Source organism: Miniopterus natalensis, chromosome 13 (genome assembly GCF_054644295.1).
Source record: "Miniopterus natalensis isolate mMinNat1 chromosome 13, mMinNat1.hap1, whole genome shotgun sequence".
In the NCBI taxonomy this organism is placed as follows: Eukaryota; Metazoa; Chordata; class Mammalia; order Chiroptera; family Miniopteridae; genus Miniopterus; species Miniopterus natalensis.
The window spans coordinates 57,992,769-58,011,590 of record NC_142093.1 but is presented as its reverse complement, the minus strand read 5'-3'; positions in this window follow the sequence as shown (position 1 = coordinate 58,011,590).

The window sequence follows — 18,822 nt, the reverse complement described above, 5'->3', positions numbered from 1 at the left end:
TAAGGTATAAGAAACTGTGGGCACAAAGATCTACTTAAATATTTCTATTTCTTAAATGACTTTGTGGTACAAAAATGTAATAATGGCTGGCTATCTATGAGAACTTTTCTCTTTAAGGAGGGAGGGAAATCATTACCAATGTGCCCATATTGCTATTATTTGTAGGCCCATATTTTGGACAGTTTCTCTTGCTGATACAAGCTCGTTCTCTCCATTATTTATGCCAATAAGATCTTAATACTCAGTTATTTTTTTCACTCTTTTCATCTTGAAAGAAATCTCCCTGTTAAGGTTGCACTGGCTAACTAATATTTATCCCCCCATCCCTAGTCAATTCATATCAGATGTAAATTTGTTTATAAATTTAGTAACAAAAAATGTTTAAGCATATACTAGGTCCTACTCTTGCAGACAAAGTCCCCGATGTAATGAAACTTGCTCTCTAAAAGGTAGACTCTGCCTCTGTATGTATGGGTGTGTGTTTTAAACAGTATTTCTGAAGTATGTGGTAGGTAGCAATAAGTTCTATGAAAAAAAATAACACAATTGAGGCTCAGAGCCAGTCCAGTGAGTTCTGGCTTTTCATGATTAGAGCCCAAAGCCTGCCAGAGACAGGTGAGTCCTCTCTCTGAGGACGGAGCCAGGGAGACTTACGCTCAGCATTCCATCAGTTCAAACCTGGCTGAGCGTCAGGATCCTTGGAGAGCTTAATGATAAAAAGGCAGTGCCTTGATCCTACCCCCAGAGGCTCTGCTGCAATTGGTCTGGGTTCTGTGGCCTGGGTGCTGGTTTCTTTTGTTTGTTTTTTTTAACAACTCCCTCACTAGTCCCAAGAAGCCAATCTATGATGCAAAGTGCTGAGCTCTCCAGATGATGGCACAGATCAATTGGCTTTAACATTGAGGGGGTGTGCCCAGGTCCTGTTTAAAGCTCTTCAGCGGCTCACCAAGGCCACAATGGTGTTTGTCAAACCTGCCTGACAGCAGGAGTCCCCTGTGGCCTTTGTTAACTAGGCGGATGCTTGGATTCTCTGCCGTCTATTGAATTGGACATCTCCAGGAGCAGGACCAGAGGGCCCCTCTGACCTCAACAGTGAGCTGGGACTCTTAACATCTCTGGGCAAGAAACTTTTACCCAAAACATGTAGACCGTCGGTGTTAATAACATTTCACAACAAGTGGCCAAGGGACAAGAGGAACCCCTGTGAGTATCTGGGGTCACATGTTGCGCCGTTCAGGGGGAAAAGGGTGTGCCAGCTGATGACAGGTGTGCTCACAGTGCTGTGCAAATCTTTGAGCATATTTCTGGTTATCCTTAGAAAGCTTTCTCTCATCTTTGTTCCCACATAGGCTGGTGGAGTTTTCATTACCATCTTTTAATGATCTAAGGAGCCTCAGTGATGACAACAGTCAGATGATTTTTAAAAAGCTTTTTTTTTTTTAAAAAAAAACCAAACAAACCCAAACACAGTTCATTTTATGATGGCAGTTCATTTTATTCTCCCATTGTCCAACTAGTTTGGAAGACTAGAGACTGTCTATATTTAATGGAGAATCTGAGGCAAGAAAAAATAGGGAATTTAGGAGGATTTTACCTGATCGCACAGCTGGTCAGCAGCTGGACAGTGCCTAGACCTCTGTGTGCTCTCACTCCTGCGTCTCCTACCTTGGCAAACATGTACCTTTACCCTGTTTTTGTTTATGACCTATCCTTACATTTACCTGACAGCCCTTGGCTTGCAGTTCATGAATGCTGTTTTCCATTTGCAGTTTCAAATCTACTTCTAAGGTTAGAGAGCAACGGGTCTCTTTTAGTAATAACTTACTTTGGGTATTTTTACTTCACCCCACTTAGAATTCAGGAGATTCTTTCAAAAACTGTGGACTAAGGAGCAACATAAAAAGGTGCGTGCTTTTTAAGTCAACTATGTCATGTAGGTTTGAATGGTCGAACGGGGTTTATAATTCAGCTGGCTGTGGGGTCCAACCTTTCCACTCTGAGGCAGCAGGAAAGGTCATTTCTTCCCCGGGACTTGGGGGGGACTGGGGGTATTTGCTGATATCAAGACAGAGCCTTAGCATTCAGGAGAGAAACTTTTTCTCACTGGCATTTTGTTATCCCTTTGTAACCGGGTTTGAGCTTTTACTTTCTCCGCTCATCTGTCTGGAGGTGGGTGATGGAAGAGAGCGACTCCCAGGTGATTGCAGGCGGGCAGTGCAGTGAGGGAGGAGCAGAGTCGGAGGTCTACACCACGGGCTGACTTGCAGGGTCCCTTCCATCTGGGGCCACGGGCCTCAACGCTTCACAAGCAGCCAGGGTTTCACTGCTTCAGCATCGATGCAATGCTCTTAGGGCCTCTCTGCCTGCATGCTCCCCCCTGGTGTGCACACGGCTCTCTCAGTCCTATCCCTTAGATCTCCGCTACATGTGACCTCCCCAGAGAGATCTGGCACTGCTCTCAACTCTGTCCCCATCTTTTCTTCACAACACTCAGCACAATATGCGCCAAGCGAGCCTCGTCTCCCCAGCAGACTCTCAGTTCATGGGAACAGGGACCCTATTGTTACCGGACAGGGCCCAGGCTGGAGCAGGTCTGCCTCAGGCCGGCCTGTGGTGTATGGGTCCTTGACTTCACTTAGGAAAGATTTCACAACATGAATCCAGGTAGGTTTGAGAATGTTTATTAATGCTGGGGACGATGAAATGAAGGAAGAAATTAGGGTAGAAGAAACAACAGGGGAGAGCCCAGGCGGTGCTCTGCTTTGGCTCCCTAGAAATGTCACAGGAAAGAAGTGAGCCCAGGCGGGCTGCTGTTAGCTCACCGGCAAGTCAGAGAAAAAGGGGGCCTTGGAGACGGGATCAAGGACTGAGCCCTGGAGCTGCCGCTGCCCACTGCTCCCCTGGTTGCAAGTCTCATGAGGACTCTTAGAAATTAGGAAGAAATAAAAAGTTCATGCCCTGGAAGGGGCGTGGGCATGCTCTAGAATGAGTCACACTGAATCTTTGTCCCCAGCGCTTTTTATCCATTTATTTCTCTGTAGGCAAGAATCTTAGGGGAGGGTTTCAGTAGAATATTCATCAGCTTTCCAGGTGCATTTTTAATATGCTGATGCATTAACATGAGAGTATAGGGGAGTCTTGGATAATTCTTTGGTCTGTTTCACTGTTATCTTGGATTTGGCTGGCTTTAGGGGGGCGTTTGTTATTTGTTCCCCAACTTCATCTGTCCTTGGGTTTAGCTGGCACAAATGTGATTCACTGGGCCTTCGCTCTCTGTTTTCCCAGGCCAGGGTGATTAAGCTGTATAGTCTCTGGTTAGGGAGGAGAGTATAAACCATTTGCTCTCAGGTGTTCTTGGCTGGGGAAGAGAAGGTCTGGCAGTTCACAAGCCGGTTGCAGGCTGCCCCAGCTGTTTGGCCTTATTTAATTTTCTTGTCTCAGTTTCCCCATTCCACTTGCCCAGGGATTCTTCTAGCATCTTACTATCCTGCGACACTATCGCTTTCCCCAGCACTGTTTTCAGTGGCTAGAGCCACACTCATTACTGCTGAGGGACTAAATGGTGGCCGAGTGAGTGCTGTTTGTCTCCTCTGAGCCTTTCCCATCCTTTCTCTCAGAGAAACTGAAACAAAACTCTTAGTGGCGTTTAAGACTCAGAGAACTGCTATTTGTGGCATTGGGCAGTTTGTTAGCAGGCAAATTACTTTTAGAGCTCAAGTGAACTTTTTGTTTGTAAAGTACCAAAAGACTCTTCTATAAAAATGTAAAAAATTGCTATATTTGATTGCTATATTTGAAGTCAGCACGTTAATGAATTTTCAGACTCGTGCTAATTTTTTAATTTTCACCCGAGGATATGCTTCCGCCACTTATTATTATTATCATTTTGAGAGAGAGAGAGGAAGGGAGAGAAACATCGATGTGAGAGAAACATCTATTGGTTGCTACCCGTATGCACCCGGATCTAGGACTGAACCCACAACCTAGGTATGAGTCCTGACCCGGGATCAAAGTTGCAACCTTTGGGTGCACAGGATGGCTCTCCAGCCAAGTGAGCCACCTGGCCAGAGCTCGTGCTAATTTTTAATTTACTTTACTCTTCTATCTCTCTTTTTTATTCTTCACTGCTCTGGGGTTTGTCACCGTTGTTACTGCTTCTGCTCTGAGTAGTTTTATCCCGGTTCATGTCCCCGCATAGTCACCGGGGGAGGGGACCAGCGGGATGAGTGGTGGTTAGAAGCGGTCAGAGGAGAGGGGGGGGCCGCTGGATTAGAGGCAGGCACACAGGAGCTACATCTAAAGCTGGCAAACCTCAGGACTCCCCAGATTTCTCTAAACAGCAGGGCCCAGCATAGAAACCTGCGTGACACCGGTAATTCAAAGTTAAAGCGTCCTGCTTCTCTCTGTAGCCCCGCGCCCTGGCTGATGAGACGGCTAAAGCCAGACTGAAGGTAAAAGCGCGCGTGGGAGCACAGGCCCGGAGGGAAAGCGCTCCCCCCTCTGGCCTGGCCTGCCCTGCCCGGCCGCGGGGGGGCGCTGGTGCAGCTCCCTCACCTTCCCCAGAATGGAGCCGCCTGCGGGAGGAGCGGGGCGCCTGACCGTCCTAGGAGCACTGGGAGCCTGAGCGCCCCATCTCGCGCCCCCTCCAGCCTTTGAAGATCCGCCTCTCCCCTCCGTGGGGGTGGCGGGGTCCGCGGTGACTGCGAAAGCCGCGCCCGAGGCTGAGCGAGGGCAGGGCTGCGGTCCTCAGGAGCCCTCGGAATCCTAACGCGGGGCTGCTGCGGCGGGAGAGGGGAGAAATACACACGGCGGTGCGAGTGCGGCTGCGGCCCTGCGCGGGAGCGCTTCCCGCCACGGAGGGGGCTGCGCGCTAATCACGGGAATCATACTCAGATCACACGACGCCCAGCTGTTTACCTGTTTCCCACCCATGAGATGGGGCCCCGCAGGCAGGCCGCAGCCGGACCTCCCACAAGGCCACTAGGCGAGCATGCACATGGGCGAGCATGCAAGGTGAGCATGCAGGGTGAGCATGCACATGGGCGAGCATGCAGGGTGAGCGTGCAGGGTGAGCATGCACATGGGCGAGCATGCAGGGTGAGCATGCACATGGGCGAGCATGCAGGGTGAGCATGCAGGGCGAGCATGCATATGGGCAAGCATGCAGGGCGAGCATGCAGGGTGAGCATGCAGGGCGAGCATGCACATGGGCGAGCATGCAGGGTGAGCATGCAGGGCGAGCATGCATATGGGCAAGCATGCAGGGCGAGCATGCAGGGTGAGCATGCAGGGCGAGCATGCACATGGGCGAGCATGCAGGGCGAGCATGCACATGGGCGAGCATGCAGGGCGAGCATGCACATGGGCGAGCATGCAGGGCGAGCATGCACATGGGCGAGCATGCAGGGCGAGCATGCAGGGCCACGCGCGGCTGAGAAGCGCCCGCCACCACCGCCCTGTAATCAGCAGTGTTTGTTGATTTGAGCGGAGGCCCTACGCTGTGAAATGAAAACAGAAAAGCACATTTTCTTGAGCAATCTTGCTGTTCCTACTTCAGGTGCTAGGCCATTTCACTAAAGCAGCTCAGACGAGAATGTCATTAGTTCTTAAGCCCCAGGTGAATTTGCCACTGTTCCACATGATTAAGCCAGATAATTGTGTGTTGATAGCGAATGTGGTTGGTGAAATACAATTTCTAGGACCTTCCTAAACAAACACAGCGTGCGAGTGAGTCAGAGTGCTGTCATCTCAGCCCTTTGTCACAGGCTGTGCACTGGCCGAGGTCCCTGGCCTGGGCTGGCAAGTCCTTCAGTGGGGACGCCATCCCTGGCCCTTAGAGGTGACCTGGCTGGGGGAGGGGGGGATTGCACTTTGCTCTGCATTTGTTTAGGAGAAGGGAAAGGAAGGACATCTCATTAAAGTGCCACTCCTTCTGCTACCTTGTTTTGGACCCTGAATGTAAATGATTCTTCTAAGTTTGTTTTCAAAAGGCTTCATATTTCAGCGATCCTTCCTGAAGTGTGCAGAAATTAACAACAACAACATCTGCAGATGACAAAATACAGTCAACTCTCGAGGCCAAGCTTTTGGAAGCAGCCTATGTGTCTGCATGTGTGGTTTTCTTTTTCACAAAGAAGTTTCTGTGGAGACAAAAATACGTGTTTGTGTTTACATATCGCGGCCTGGTCTTGCATTTATATAGTGTGATGTCTCCTGCACCTAAGTGTTGCGGCTTCTACAACTTGTAGCTTGAGGGTGGAAGGCTCTTAATTTGTGGGTGGTGGTGTTCGGCATGGCGCCTTGGGTGGTTTTGTTATTTTAATTATTTTAAAAGCAAATCTATTGATGTCTCAAGGATCACTTTTCCCATCGATGTGTATATTATTTTATCCAAGACCAAAAAATTGCAGTGCCACACAGTCTGATAGCTTTTTCTCTACAAAGTGCTCGTTGGCTGCTTACAAAACAAGCCTGCCACTGACTTAGAAGGGAAAAGGCTACAAATGGATACTAACCTAGGAGGTCAGAACAACAACAGTCCTTGATTGGCGTGAGAAGTACACACATCTGAAGTGGGCACACATGTTGGGGGGAGCTGGCTGCTAATGTGGACGGCTCTCAAAGTCAATAGCAACAGTCAAAATCATTACTGTGAAAACTGTAATAAACCCACAGAGCCTTAGCAGTCAGGGGGGACAGCTATCTTCCCTGGGCCTGACCCCCATATCCCTGCTTGAACGCCTCCAGGGATGGGCGGTCATCGCTTTTGTGTGCAGTAGCATGTGCTAGTGCTTCATCCGATAGCCACCTGTGGATGGACAGAAATGTTTGAGTGTGACCCAGGGCAGTCACTCAGCTGACTTATAGTGCTGCAGTCCTCAAGACTAGCCTTCTCCAGTGGCCTCTGGCTTCACTAGAATTGAGAATTTTCTTCTGGCGACCCCTTTCTTCTGGCCATCCTTGGATGTCCTGGTCTTTCAGCTCTCCCAAAGTCCTGATGCAATGCTCGTTGCAGCTGTTTCCTTTGTTAGGTGTTACTGGAGAGTTGTGTGGATGGCCCTTTTCCATTGCTAGAGGGAGCGCGGTTCTTGGGGTGCCACTGGAATGGGCATTTCCGGAGGCCCCCACGGGAGGGTGAGACGTGACAGAAAGCTTTATTTGCGTGGAATTGCATCCCTGGGTTTGCAAAGTCCCGTTTCCCAAAGTCCTGGAAGAGGTGCAGCTGGGGCTTCAGTAGAGCTAAAAGCAGAGCCAGTGTCCAGAGTCTCCGTTGCATGGTGGAGCTGGGTCCAGCACAGCATCAGACTAATTCCCGTCCATCAGTCCACTGTGTGTGGGGTCCACACGGCTGTGGGCCATGCGGGTCGGTGCAGAGTGTGAGGGCCCCCACGCCAGGAGTCACGCGTGAGCAGCAAGAGAGCCAAGATAAGAGAACAGGAGGCAAGAAGAGGGAACTCCTTTGCTCAGGAGCTTCTGTAGCTCAGATTTCATGTCCTGGCAGTGGCCATGCCTGTTCTGGCCAATGACCTGTTTCCAGGTGTGACCAACAGACAAGTTTCTTCCCTACGTCACCCAGACCTCCGTTTGTCCCCTTTCAGTTAACTAATATCTAGGTTAAATAGCAAAGGGAATTGAATAAAATTCTGGAGGTTAAACGGGAGAAGACAAATAATCTATGGTAGCATTGACCCTACAGGAGAAGGAGAGCCCCCGCCAACAGAACTGGTGGTGGAGTTTGTCTTTTCTTTGTGGTCAGTGGCAGTCCCGATGGAAGTGGCTGCCAGCCTGGAAGAAGGGGGCCGCAGACGAGAGACCTGCCTGGCACGGCGCCCACGCACTATCCACTGTCCCTCCTTCCGTAGGGCACAGAGGAGCTGGTTAGATACACACCTGCTTGCTTTGGAAAGCTGACAGCTTTGCCTTTAAGGACTTAGGTTATCACATAGACATGAGTCACCGGTCGCTGGGCAAGACCCAGCCTTGACGGAGGGAAAGCACGATCCTCGGTTAGAATTCCCGAGACTGGCTCAGTGACCTTGGAGAACTCACGCCACCACGTGCTCTCCAGTTCTCTCACTGTACCCCGTTTCCTTTCCTGTGACAGGGGATCATGACGCTTGGTGGAGGGAGCGTGAGGGTTGGAAAGGCAGTGGGACTTGGGGCACATGGACATAGAGACTTGGGGACGAAAGAAGGGCGTACGATTTCAGAGTGGAACTAAGGTCAACTGCTGCGTGGGGTGTGATGTGGGCTCTTCAATGGCAGAGAAGATTCTGGAAACAAGGGCAACTTGATACATACCTCTTGGCCTACCCTGCAAGCAAGATGACGTTTGATCCAATCCAGATAGTGGGACACTTCCCCTGCTTTTGAAGATAAATACGCCCAAGGAGATAAGTCTGGGTATGAGCAGACCCTGGGTAACGGCCTGAAGAACTGCAGAGATGTGGGGAGTTCACTAGAAGGCACCTTGGGGGCCTGAGCAGCAGACGTCTCACTAGGGAAACTCACTCTAGAGATGAAGTTGGAGCAGGAAGCAGTCTCAGGGAAATACTGGGGCCTTCTTACACTTAAAAATTTCGGGTGATGGAGAGACATGGGAAAGAGTTCCCCCAACAGTCTCGCATCGTGAGAATCCCAATCTTTCTGTGGGCCCAGGTTCTTAAGCATCAATGCTTTTTTAAAAGTAAATTTTAAATATTCTTGCAAATAGGACGATAGGTTTAAAAAAGTATAAGGCAGCAAAAGGGCAGCTTTGTAACTGGCATGGGGCATGTCTGTGTGATTTGTTCAGATTTATGTAATTTTCAAAACACACACTTGAAAAACCCTGCTCAGCCCTTTTATATGAACATCCCAGGAAACCTTCCTGTTAATGGCTGTAGTGTGGGGGGCTCTGCGAGCAGATGGAATGAGGCAATTCTCGAAGCCGATCCCACCGGGAATCTGGAGCCTGCCTTCTGAAAGGGCAGTGAGCTGCGTGTCCAGGCTTGCTGCCCCCTCCTGACCGTGCCCGTCTCAGGGGGCGCAGGGCGGCCCTGCCCCGAGGTAGGCAAAGTCCAAGCTGGAGCCCAGCCACCAGTCTGATGCCCTGGGCGGTTCTCTTCTCAAGTGTTGCCGCATTTAATGCCGAAAGGGGAGGATGCAGTTGTTCTCTGATGAAACGCTGTAATGGGGCAAGCTGGGGTACTGTGCTTGTGTGCTGGGTGACTGGGGCTCTAATGGCAAGATTTCTATTAACAGAAATGGCAGGCCTGCTGTTCAACCTGCCTGCTCCCTACAGATTGCATCTCTCACCCGTCCCCTTGCCCCTCCTAGCCTCACCCCGATGTGTCTACAAATGTCACTGAAATGGGGCATTTGAAATTTGGAAAAATGGTTGCATTTTCCCCCCAAAGGAGTCCTGAGTGGCCTATGAAACAGAGGTTCAGTAAACAAGACAAACTCCCAATCCCATCAGAGCGATCAGATTCTGTCCTGCAAAGTACTTCATTGAGCATCACTCCTGCAAGTTCTTGGATGTAATTTTTGTGGCTCAGAAATGCCTTTTCTTTGTTAAGTGGTTTCAGCAGAAGGCAAGGAAATGTTAGTGGCAGCCAGCATTTTAAAATGAACCACTGTGGCCCTTAGCATTTTATAAGTAATCATAAATTTCAGCTGACAGCTTATTTCTTGATTCCTTTCTAATTAGAGACTTAATAATATGTATTTCTTGAAGTAGAAAGTGGTGTGGGCTCTTACGATGCCAGAATCTTTGTAAAATAAAACAACTGAGGCCAATGTCAAACACAGGAGTAATTCACTGCGGAAGAGAGGTCCTGGGTACCATGCTACTGAATTAGGGAGACCAGAAGCATGTGTTAATGCTTTTAAATAATTGTGTCCAAATAGCTGTGATCGCTCCTTAAACAGCTAAATCTTTTTAATGCCTCTCACAAAGAGTTCCAAATGGATTCAAATGGGTTTGATAGATGTGAAATTTCCCTCTCTACTTGTAATATTTCCAGCAATAGTGCAATTAATTTGATTTGCGTGTAGGTACAAATCACTAGTAAATCGGATGCTTGTGTTTTAAAAGGTTTTAGTATTATTTAACCCCTTCAAACCAAGGAGCTTTGGTCAAAAGCACTCACTCTATCAACTCTGAGTCGTAGATCCCGATACTGGACTTTTCTATTGTTTTAACACCATAGGTCAGACGATTCCTTTAACGCTAATAATAGTTACCTCCTTTGAAAGACCTTTCGTGTGCACTCATCATAGGAGCTTCTCATGTTGTCTGTTCTTTAGGTCAGAAAGTTGCAGTTTCTCTCTTATATTTTCCTTTTATTTATTGGAGCAAGCTCAGAGTGACCTGCGTCAGTGGGTTAATCATTTACCTTTCAGCAGGATGCAAATGTCAGGATTTAAACGTTCCTCAACTAATCTCTTGGTGATTTTGTTCAAATGGATGCTAGAAACTGTTCTCTAGATGTCTGGATAGTAACTGAATCCTGCTGGGAATTAGAATGGGCTTTGCTGAGAAGCTTCTCATTCTTTCTGGAGGAAGCCTTTGCTGTTGGGAAATGCAGTCATTTCATGCTTAATGTCAGGAATACTATCCAGAAAAATAGAAATCTGCCTAGAAACACTCACCGAATGGTCATTTTTCCACTGCCTCAAATGAAGCAATCGTAGCCTTACATGTGAGCATAAAATCCTAGCTAATATCCTAAAATAGAACAAAAGCACATGAACCCCCATATGTATGTAATGAACTACCGTGTTAAGGCTAACACTACTTCCAGATCACCAAGATATTAGCTTGGTTGCAAACCAACAATTGTTTTTATGTTATTCCATGGCCTCTCTTAGCCCAGCACTTGCTGACACTTGGTGTGAATTTCAGCAAAACTATCCATGATTCTACAAATTGTTTAAGAAATATAACTCAAGACTTTTCTGCATATCATTTTCTTAAATATGCTGTATTGAGTTTTGAGAATATAAATATAATACTTCTACATAAAGACTTGCCAAGAAAACATTTTACTGATAGATAAGTCAAGAGGAGAACTGCTGTGGCCACATTGAGGTAACTAACCTGTTGCTCTCACCCCATAATCACCTGGCAGACTAGACAAAGTCTAGGAATGATTCTTCTTAAACATGGAACAGGGGGCCCCACAGGACTAGACACCAGAGAGAAGAAAATAAACAAATGAGCCTTGTGGTCACTCAGCTTACTGCCCAGGACATTGTCCGGACTGTAGTGTGAGGAGGTAGAATTAGGGCGAGGGGGCGTGGCCTCGAGCTGACTGACAGAGATGGGGGTTCAGGTAGTTTCATGAGGCTGGAATTTGCTAATCAGAGCAGGGCAGAGGAGAGAGTGAGAGGGACTCTATGAGAGAGAGACAGAAAGAGAGAGAAGAGAGAGAAGAGAGAGAGAAGAGAGAGAAGGGAAGGGGAAGGGGAAGGGGAAGGGGAAGGGGAAGGGGAAGGGGAAGGGGAAGGGGAAGGGGAAGGGGAAGGGGAGAGAAAGAAGAGAAGAGGAAGAGGAGAGAGGGGGAGGGGGGAGGGGGAGAGGGAGAGGGAGAGGGATAAGTCAAGAGGAGAGGGAGAGGGGAGAGGGGAGAGGGGAGAGGGGAGAGGGGGGAGGGGGGAGGGGGGAGGGGAGGGGAGGGGGAGGGGGAGGGGGAGGGGGAGGGGGAGAGGGAGAGGGAGAGGGAGAGGGAGAGGGAGAGGGAGAGGGAGAGGGAGAGGGAGAGGGAGAGGGAGAGGGAGAGGGAGAGGGAGAGGGAGAGGGAGAGGGAGAGGGAGAGGGAGAGGGAGAGGGAGAGGGAGAGGGAGAGGGAGAGGGAGAGGGAGAGGGAGAGGGAGAGGGAGAGGGAGAGGGAGAGGGAGAGGGAGAGGGAGAGGGAGAGGGAGAGGGAGAGGGAGAGGGAGAGGGAGAGGGAGAGGGAGAGGGAGAGGGAGAGGGAGAGGGAGAGGGAGAGGGAGAGGGAGAGGGAGAGGGAGAGGGAGAGGGAGAGGGAGAGGGAGAGGGAGAGGGAGAGGGAGAGGGAGAGGGAGAGGGAGAGGGAAAAACCTCACAAGAGTTTCCTTGAGACCTTGACTATCCCCTAGGCTGCACGTGCACAGAGTGAAACCGTGACTCTGTGACCAGTGAGTGTAAACTGAGCATTTGGCTTAGCTCATACTGAGCTGGGGGACATCCAGCCCCAGCGAAAAGACTTTGTTGCATATGCAGGACATTCAGTAGAGACCCCAGCAGATGAGGCCTTATTAGTATGGCTAAAGCTAGCTCCCAATAAAGACAACTCTAGGCCCAGCCTAATAGAGCTTAAAACAAAAGATAAAGATAAATCTGCAAGTCGCTGTCTGCCAGAACAAAGCTCGGCACTCTCTGTAAAGGCCACGGAATCCAAGCACTCAACAATGCAACAATAACAATGTGCAGAATGTAATAAAAATCACTAGACATTTGAAGGAGAGAAAAATGTGACCCATAATGTGGAGAAAAATCAGTCAATAGAAACAGACACAGAAGTCACAGAAATGGCATAATTGTCAGATACAGAATTTAAAATGCTATTGGAGCCCCAGCCAGTGCGGCTCAGTGGCTGAGCCTCATCTCATGCACTGAAGGGTCACTGGTTTGGGTCCTGGTCAGGGCACATGCCCAGGTTGTGGGTTCTACCCCTGGTCAGGGCGTGTTCAAGAGGCAACTGCTCAATGTTTCTCTCTTGCCTTGATGTGTTCCTTTCTCTCTCTCCCTCTCTGTTCCTCTCTCTAAAATTAATAAAAAATATTAAAAAAATGCATTATAAATATATTTAAGAATTTAAAGGAACATATGAACATCATGGAATAGAAATAAGTGCAATAAAAAGAAGAAATTGAAGCTGTAGAACTGAGAAACACAGTATCTGAAATGAGAAATTCACTGCATGGGATTAACAGACACTGAGTAAGAAATTTCAGGAAACTTAAAGGTAGCACAACAGAAAATATCCAAAGACTCAGAGGAAAAAGGCTACAACAAAAATGAAGAGACCTGTGGGGAAATACTAGGTGGCATATCATATGTGTATTTGGAGTCCCAGGAAGGAAGGAGAAAGGGGTGCAAAATAACTTGAGAAATAATGGCATAAAAATTTCTAGATTTTTATAAAAATTATAAACCTATTGATCCTAGAAACTAAAAAATTACAAGCAGGATAAAAACTAAGATACATGGTAACTAACCTGAAAAGCCAATGATAAAGTAAAAAATCTTGAAATCTGACAGAAGGAATGATATTATTTATGTAAAAGGCAATAAAGATAAGAATTAGTGCCAATTCTGTTTAGAAACTACGCAAACCAAAAGTCAAAGAAATCTTTTTTAAATGCTGAAAGAAAAATGCAATGTATAATTCTATACCCTGTGATGATACCCTTGAACATAAAGGTTAAATAAAGACATTTTAAGACACACAAGAGCCGAGAGAATTGGTCATCAGCAGATATGTGCTACAAGAAACATTAAGGGACGTTCTTTGGGCTAAATATAAATAATACTAGAAGAAAACTTGGGTCTACACAGAAGAATGAAAAATGCCAGAGTTGGTAAACATATAGGTAAATGTTAATTAAAAATTTTTTCTGTAGTTATTTAAAAGGTAATTGACTGTCTGTAGCAAAAGTAACATATTGTGGGGTTTGTAACATGTAAAAATATAGAACAGTAATCACATAAGTTGAGAAGTGGAAAATGGCAGTATCTTCTGTAAGATTCTTTAAGATATGAGTAGTGATATAATATTTTAACATAAATAAACTGATAAGTTAAAGATGCATATTTTATATGCTAGAATGTCCATTAAGGGAAAAGGAGAATTTTATAGCTAAAAACAAATAAATAACAAACAGAAGTAAAAAACTGAATATATACATACATGCATGAAATAAAGCAAAACACCATCAAGAGTTATCCTATCTGGAAAATGTTCGGCAGGAAGATGTTTTGCTTATATGTAGATTTATTTGAAAATTTGTGTGTAGATTAAAGTTATCTCTTCATTTTTAAACTCATTCTGCAAAAATGTATGAGCCCTACTGCATGCTTGCTCATTGCAGCCCCAAAGACTAAGGCTAAAGACTAAGGCAGGGCATTGCTCACTGCTGAGCTGGGGTGGCTCATGTTGGCTTTCTCAGAAAAGAGTCATAGTTTCAAGTGGCATTTAAATTAAGCCTGGGAGTCTTTAGAAAACAAAATGAAACAAAGCAAAATAAATAACACCATTGCACTAGGGCCTAGAGAGTTCTTCTCTGAGCATTAATTCCTCAAACGGGGGGAAGCTCTTTGAGGACTTGGATCGTGCTTTCTTTATCTTTGTCTCTCTAACATTTGACACAGAGCAAGTGCTAACAAATGCAGGGGTAGGCAGCTGGGATTCTTCCATGGCATGATGCAGTTAAACTTACCAAGGTCCATTTCCATTCTCTCCATCACTGTTTCGTGACGGCATCTAAGGTAATCAGAGATCCATCATGTGGTGATCTTACCTGAAGACTTATTTTAGCAAGATTGCTTTGTTATGGCCTGACTGCTTGTGTCATCCCTCACCCTAATTTATATGTTGAAACTGTAACCTCCAGTGTGGCCGGACTTGGAGATAGGGCTCTAAAGGAGTAACTAAAAATAAGCGAGAGTGTAAGGGTGGGGCTCTGACCCAATAGGATTAGTGTCCTTATGAGAAGATGCACTAGGTTTTTATCTACCCATCTCTATCTTCTGCCACCATCTCTCTCTGTCTGTGCACACTCACACCAAGGGCGTACCATGTGAAGATACAGCAAGAAAGTGCTCTCTGCTACTCAAGAAGAGAGCCCTCACCAGAGATCAGCCCTGCTGGCACCGTGACCTTGGGCTTCTAAGCTCCAGTACTGTGAGAAAGTGCATTTCTGTTGTGTAAGCCACCAGGTTATGGTATTTTGTTATAGCAGCCTGAGTACACTAACACATCCCTAAACAACAGAAGCAGTGTATTTGGAAACCATTCACCTGATGTAGTTTGAGACTTTGCCAACTGAAGTTTAGAGGAAGTTTGGTGACTTGCCTATCACTCCTAAGGTCAGAACTGTGTACCCACAATCCTGAAGGACCCCATGATGCCACTGGCTGCACTGCAGTCGCTTTCTTTCCACAGTGGGACTGAGCCTATGGAAGACTCCGTAGAAGCCCACTACACCCAGGAAAAGTGCAGTTCCTAGTGGGTGGTCTTCCTTTTCTTTTAATTCCTTTTGCTCTTTTGGATTAAATGAATATTGTTTCAATATGATCACTCCGCTTTCGTTGGATGGCAATAGTGCCCCAAGATGAAGAGAGTTGTGACTGTATTTCTCCTATAAACTTAATGGGCCCTCCCTGCCAGTCTAGCTAACCTCCCTTTGTTTAATTAATTCCCACCAAGGGCCCAGATGAGTGCAGTAGGCTCAGTTCCCAGCCACTAGGCTGGGCAGTGAGTCAGGGTCACAGTGTGCCTCTGCTAAGGAAGCTGGCTCTTTTTTAGTATCACTCAAGATTAAAATAAACATTTCTGGCTTTTTAAATTAATAACAAATCATACAGATATTTTTATTTTCAGATAATTTTATTATTAAAAAATACTACTTTTAAATGTGCTAGGTTACTTGAGTTTCCCCACCTTTATTCTCTGTAGAGAGTATTTCCTGGTAATGTGAAGCAACACTTGGAAAAGGATTTCATAGTCCTTCGTGTTTTCATCTCTTCTTCAAGTTAGTACCTTTGCAATAGTGACTAAGTGCCAAATCAAACAAAACAAAGACCTAGTAAAAAGCTCCTGAATATTTTTTCCATTTACTATTAAAAAGATCCTCCCTCCCTGCCCCTAACAGTGTAAGAGTGTTTAGTAGCGTTCCACATATAGTAAATGTTCAATAAAAATCATTGCTTAGGGAATAAACAAACCATGAAATGTATTGTTATATTTCTCCGAAGCAGTGTTTTAAAATGATTCTAAACCAAACTGGCCTTCAAAATCTTATAAAATGTACAGGTTCAGAAATATTTTAAAACCTCTCCCTCAAGGTAGTTTTCTTACATTATGAAAGAAAGGTCTTTAAGTTAATTAGTTGTGTAATTTGATCTCCACAAAAGCAAAGAACAGGTGAGCTATCCCTCAGGGAGCTCTCCTAATAGGCCAGGGTGGGTGTTCACACTTTAAGTGCCACCTATTTCCTTGGCCACCTCTGACCCCCGCTCCTCAGCTTCACTGGTGTGAACCAACCAGCATGTGCATGCCCGAGACGACTTCTTACACCGCAGAACTGCAGAGGAAATCCAGGCCATCCAACATCCTCCAGGAGACTGCTTTCAGTATGACACCTGATGCGAGCGTCAACCGGTGGTTGTTGGCACCAATTCAGCACCAACAGGAATCCCCAATTTGGGGGCCAGTGAAGAGAACTTTATTCCGTGCAAATAGCTCAGTAGTGATACAGCACAGCTGTGAAAACAGCAGGGCTGCGGACCAGCCCAATAGCTCTACAGTGCTGCTGGGGGAGGGCCCTGGGGCCAGGCCTCTCTTCTGCTAGGCAGCTCTGTTCTCCTCCCCGGGGTGGTCTGTTCCTCTCCGCTAGGGCGGGACAGCTTCGTGCCCGAGCAAGGAACCAGCCCCCACCCCTCAGCTTCCAGGGGCGAGCTGCTCTCTGAGCCACAGGGGAGCCGGCTTATATAGACAGATGGCCCCGCCCCCGGTTCCTGATTGGTCTGTCCTCATGCAAATGAGGATGCCAAGTACGCTTTGATTGGTCCAAAAGGCACTGTCCTGGTTGGTCAGAATAGAGCCACTCTGATTGGTTGCTTGGAGCCACACAGCTCTGATTGGATAGAGAAAGCCTCAATCCTATTGGTTGAAGTAGGATGCCAGGAAACCTTTATAAAGGCTGGCTCCGCTGGCAGAAACTCAGCGGGCGGCAGCGCAGGGAAGGCTGCTCACTGGAGTGTAGTTTGCTTGTGAGGCCCCTGTGCAGAAGTGGGTGCTGGGTACTTTTTAAAAGAATTTGAGCCCAGTTAGCCACCAGAAGCCCTTCTTAGTCCTCAGGGTTCACAGGACGGACTCAAAACATAAATTTCCTTTTTCGAACCATCCACTTGTACAATGTGAAGAGATTATTCCCCCATGCTAACTCACTTTGTCTCTAACTTGTCCCTAAACTACTTCCCCTCCCATTGTCTGTTAACATTTGCCACATTGGGAGATAAGGTTAGTAAGTTAAAGCAGGGCTTCTATTTTTTTTTTTTTTTAATACACTGCTTTTTAAAAACATATCTTTATTGATTTCAGAGAGAGGAAGGGAGAGGGAGAGAGAGAAACAGCAATGATGAGAGAGAGTCATTGATGGGCTGCCTCCTGCATGCCCCCGGAATCCAACAGCGATCTCCTGGATTCTAGGTCGATGCTCAACCATTGAGCCATGCCTGGCCGGGCCAGAGCTTCTACTTTTGAATATCATAAAGCAAGACTTCCTGCTCAGAGATAGGATTTTATGCTTGACCCTAATATGATGTAGCTCCTTGAAGGGACACTGCTGCCTAAGGATGACCCACAGCGCATCTGCAGGGTGCGGGGTGTCTTGTGAAATGCACAAGCCTGAGTCTCCTTCACAACTGAAATGACATCCCGTGTTCTAAAAGTCCTCTGTCTTGATGGAGGCATTGAAATGTACGGGGCAAGAAGATACGTTAAATGCGTTTCTTTGACTATGCAGATAGCGAGGGAACTAAAAGTAAGGAGGCTAATTAGTTCTCCAGGTCTGTTTTGTTTCACTGCTCACGTCCTGGAAGGCCTGTCCTTAGAGGTAGCAAGATGTCAGTTTGCCCCAGATCTCAGTTGCTGCTCCAAAGCACCGCCTCCATCAGCAGTAGGGGGTCAGTGCACTGTTTAAGGAAAATGCAATGTGGGCAGGGGCTATTCGGAACTTTTCTTCGTTCACAGAGAAGCCTGTGCCTCCCTGCCACTGCTCTTGCATTGGAAGGCTCAGAAAAGACTAAATCCCTTTACCTTCTTTTCTTCCCCCTTCCCATTTTTAACCCCAAAGTTTTGGTCCACAGTAGATTATTTTCCAGAAAAAAACCTGTGCAAACCCGCCAGGGGAGAGAGAGGTATGTGGAATGTTAAGCAAGGGAGAACACTTTTGAGTCGAGCTGGCAAAAGCCGCTGTGCTTGCTGCAGGGGAGCAGATTAAAGCCGTCTAAACACTTCATTTCCCTACGGGGCCTGACTATATGAAAACAATTCAAGGTCCACTGCGCAGAGCGATGGAACTTCCCCTCCTCAGCAGCCTGCCCCCCGTGGTCTTTATCAAATTTAAATGACCTATGCCCACCAGGACAGATAGATACACTTGTGCATGTTGTCGAGGTATCCGGCTCTTAGATGCTGCTAGACTTTTTATGCATGAAACTATGGATTGGTAGCTCAAGATACAAATTGTATTTTAATAATATCAGCAAGGTTTCAAGCAGACTCCCCAGGGTCCCCAGCTTTGGGGCTTTGACATGCTTCTGAGCTCAGAATCCTGAGCCCTTCTGAAGTCTACATTGCAGCTACGGCTCTGATGGAGTGACCCCGCTGTACCTCGCCTCGTCGGGGAGCAGTGGGCTGCGGTGCAGAGCTCAGCACAGCTCCACGTCGCCTGCCACCCACCAGAACAACCGCCTGCCCTGGAACTGAGAGGCCAGCGTGACCATGCACCCTGTCCAGAGGGAGAGGCCCAGCTCCCGCTCAATATCCAGGACTGAAACCTTTCCCGTGATCATCCCCTCAGTGGACA